This window comes from Silene latifolia, chromosome X (genome assembly GCF_048544455.1).
Source record: "Silene latifolia isolate original U9 population chromosome X, ASM4854445v1, whole genome shotgun sequence".
NCBI lineage: Eukaryota > Viridiplantae > Streptophyta > Magnoliopsida > Caryophyllales > Caryophyllaceae > Silene > Silene latifolia.
Window position 1 is genome coordinate 246,549,388 of NC_133537.1, and position 4,401 is coordinate 246,553,788.

Below are 4,401 nucleotides of genomic sequence, written 5' to 3' on the forward strand. Positions count from 1 at the left end.
CAACGCTTTTTTCAATTTCAAAGGCAACATTTTTATTTGCTAATGCAACACTTCTTGTGAAAAAATAGCAACACTTCCTAGACTAATGCAATACTTTTCATGTTTAAAAGCAACATTAATAACAAACAAATGCGACATTTTTATTTCGTAAACGCAACACTAGTTACGTCCAATAACAACACTTGTAATAAACAAATGCAACACTACTTTCTCCAAAGACAATACTTAATTGTAATTCTCACTAATTGTGCATTCAATTGCAAATCATTCCAAAATTGCAATAGATTCAGTCTCAAAATGAATGTCAATTACATTTCCAAAAATAATCAAAAGTAGAACTTCGCAAATGTTTTAAGTAGAAAAAATGTAGCAAATGTTTAAATAGAACAAATGAGTAACGATTATTATATTAAAAGTCTTCATTGATGTACTTTGGACCATATATATGTTGCCACCCGAACAGAAAATCAGCCCACAGCAAAATATTAATACCTCAAATGCAACCTGTAACGTAAAAAATGGAACACAATTAGATTTGAGGATCGCGGAATATTTAAAGGCTTTGATTGTGCCTTATTAGGAAATATAATGCAGAGTAACCAAAGGACGGATTAACATATGGTTGATGAATGGAAAGTTAGAGTTAATCTTATGTGCATAACAACAATAGTTATCAACAAATAACAAGCAAAAACTCAAATGGGAACAACAGGTTGTAATGCGAGAATTGCATCAAAGAATCAATATCTGATTATATCTGATCTTATTACTAGCTAATACAGCTTGTCACCTTAGAGAAAGCTAAAAAAAAACAAGCAAACCAAATGACCATCATACCATCAAATAACTGTCATTTCAAATTAATCATTTCAAAGACGTGAGATGGGATAGAATAGAGGTTAACCGTCAGCACATTTCTAAGCCTAAGCATGCACATTTCAAATTTATCATAATTTCAAAGTACATCATAGTAATTGTACAAGAGGGCTGGCGGCAGTCATCAAAGACGTGAGATGAGAGAGAATAAAGGTTAACTCTCAGCACAAACGTTACTTTTATGGTTGATGCTTAACAATAATAACATAATGACAGAAATTGCTTAATTTTCACTGATAAAATATTGACAGAAATCTGAATTTTGTTTATCCAAGACAGCACAAAGAAGATACATAAATATGATATAGTGGTAGAGATAATTTAATTTGACTACCTGTAGTGTTCGGATAAGAAACTTCGAAATGGTGGCCTTTGGAGCACGTTAAACCTCATCAGAGGGCGGCTCCTCGCTAGATGGCTCACTTGCTTTTTTCTTATAGGATGGCTCGTCATGGGGCAACACTTCTTTTATCTAATCATGTAGCATAAACAAACAAGGTACTCTAAATAAGCACAAGCAAATGACAAAATTAAATATCTGCTTACTTTCGGTTTTCAGGTGCAAATGCGACGCAGAAAGGTAAAATGTGATATCCCTCCCCCACAACTCTCTTGCTTTTAAGTACAGGACTACAAACAGGCATATGAGCTGATAAGGCAATTAAACCACGAATAAAGGCATATCCATAAACTCGCTTGTCATTGACCATATCCATACACCCAGGAGTTTCAACTACATTATAAATAACCATTATCTACCCTTCACTTTTTTTATCTAATTTTTCCAAATCTTGAAAGAACTAACCCCAAAAATGGTGATATAAGGTAGCTCAATGTTTATGAAACCTAGTTTACTTGTTGTTTGCACATGCTAATAATAGTGGCTATTTGGCCTATTTCCACTTCTTATACTTTGTGCAGCAGGTAATGTTTTCCTTTATTGTGTTTCCGTCTCGGTTATTTCATTATGTTAGCTTTTTTACACAAAAACTGACGAATTGAATTATAAAATGAAAAGACATGTACATGAGCAAAAACCAACTTTTAGATACTTAGAACAAAGAAGTAAAAAAATGACTACGGAAAACGTAAAGAAAAGAACGAGACTGATAAATTACTTTCATGTGGGCGCGTAATAGTTTTGGGTGGTTAAAAGCATAGGGTTTCAATACCACTATAATCACACACTATTTCTATTTATTTGTAGTAGTGCCATAAAGTTACGTCTCATGAGGCCTTATCACAACAAATGTCAGCTAGTTTAACTAGTAAATGCTGGTTTTGGTAGTGAGCATCATAAATTTGATTTTTAATTAGATGTGTAAAATTTGAATGAAAATGAACAGTGGTTGGGATCATACTGTGACCAAAATGGGGAATGTTGTTGCTATCAAGTAATATGAATTATGGCCTTACTACAATAATGATAGCTTTGATGACGCTTTGGTATGTTATCGGATAAAGAGATCAGAGAATCGCAGTGACAGTTTCGGAAAGTGACAGACTTAAAACCATGATGGTCAAAAGTAACACTTTACCGGCTACACTACAGGACACCAATGCATAAGCTCATCTCAATTATGACAATTTGGTCTATGGCAAGCAGTTTACGAGCTATTTATCTCAAGTAGCTTATGTGCAGCAACACCTCGAAATCCATAGAGGGGAAGAAAACTGCAACACACCATACAAAAATTTATATAATCTCATGAATGCAACACACCCTTGACAGTAAACTGTGGGTTAACACACCTACCCTCAAATCAGTATAGGTAGTGTTGCCATGATGGTGTCTACTCTCACCACATTTTGATTTTTTTTGGTATAAGTTCATATTCGCTTGCATAAAATTGTAATGAAATTATTTTGATTTTTCGGCAACCCAAAGAAGGAGTGTTGACAGAGTTACAATTTTGAGCAAATCAGTTGCAAATTAAACTATGACGGCTCAATTCTAACATAATACTCGTATCAAAAATCAAATTTCATACAGGTTGCGAAAAATTAGTGGCACTATACCTAATCAATCAAGGTAACTACGGAGTATTTTCATATGTTCCATCTTAATTCTCAATAATCCACTTTCCTTTCCTTAGTTGCAATCCGCTAACTATTCCACAAATGACCAAATTCATAGAGCAGACATGAAATTGGAATTAATTGGTTAGTTTTAGACTTTAAAAGTCTGACAAAATTGGAATAACGCGTAATGTCAGATCTAAATTTCACCTAACTCTAAATCAAATTTAAAAATAACTGTTAAAGATTCGAAGGAATTTTGATCGAATAAAATTAATACCTGAAACTTGCGATAAAGGCACTGAATGTCTTGCCGGTGTCGTACAAATGACCAAATTCATACAGGCAGCAGACATCAGTCAGCAGGCAACAACAGCAAGGGGCAAAATGTAGCAGCAACTTCTAATATTTACAGGTAGCAGCGATAGGAACAACTAGCAGCGAGCCGCAGGCACCTGGCATCCATCATGACATCAATTAACAATCAGCTAACACAGTACAACACCAACACGATTACAAATTCAATAGGCGACAGCATTTAACAGACAATAGCAGCAGGGTACCAACCAAAACCTTCGTGCTCTAGTCATCGTGCCTTCGACTTAAAAATATTCTCCATCAACGAATTTCAAACCAAATGACATAGTCAAGCACCAACCAAATAGACCAAATATTCCCTAAAAACACCCAAACGGTACACACACAAATTTAGCACGATACCAGTAATTTAAATCCCTTTATACCATCGGCAACTTACCGAAATCATGACTAAAAAGGTTTAAAAAAATTCATCAATAATGTGGACATACGGTACACACACAAATTCTATTAGTATAGTACATGCAACAATCTAAGGCACATGTTGTAAAAGCATTCAATTACCTTCAATCCAACGAATGTCCAAATTAGGGTTCTTTCAGCACCATATCGTCCCCCGAATCGCCTCCTCCTTCATCTGAAATTCAGATTTATGAGCACAAGAGGAAGAATTAGTAGGCTGAATAATTGAATTAAAGTTGCTCTAATCTCTAATTAGGATGTCAAAGAACCTATCTCAATGATTTTTAGGGCAAAATTGAAGGTTTTAATGTCTAATTAGGAACAAAGAAAGGAAAACTTACACAAAAAAAAGGAGGATAGGAAATTGGGGAGAAACCATCGCGCATCGTGTTCCCTAAAATTTTAAGCAAGGAGCAGTTAAGGTTTTTTTTTCGTTAATTATAATTTAGTAAAATAAAATAAGATTAGCTAAGAAACCGGGTTTAGCTTCAACACATCTCTTATCTTGTTTTAAGAAACCGGTTTGCACAAATAAACGGTCTCTTATTTTAAGAAACTGGTTTAAAAGTCTAACAGGTTTCTTATTAGTGGTGTCTTTGAGGTTTTTTTGTAGTAGTGTCACCCGTCTATACCAAGACTTATTGTTATTAATAAGAGGACGGTTATGTTGACTAACCGTCTTTGTTGCTTATTAAACGAGAACGGGTCTCTTTTTAAACCGTCTTC

General features: G+C 34.5%; 1 long non-coding RNA gene across 2 annotated transcripts; it reads right to left on the reverse strand.

Moving 5' to 3' along the window:
* Nucleotides 1-225: 225 nt before the first annotated feature.
* On the reverse strand, nt 226-4,094 carry LOC141621760 (uncharacterized). 2 transcript variants are annotated; one of them, XR_012532649.1, is made up of 6 exons: nt 4,017-4,094; nt 3,778-3,850; nt 3,463-3,572; nt 3,176-3,350; nt 1,211-1,348; nt 226-504 (listed from the first exon to the last, which is right to left on the reverse strand). It is a non-coding gene; the product is annotated as an uncharacterized LOC141621760 (long non-coding RNA). The 2 variants fall into 2 exon arrangements; XR_012532650.1 differs by lacking the exon at nt 3,463-3,572.
* Nucleotides 4,095-4,401: the final 307 nt, after the last annotated feature.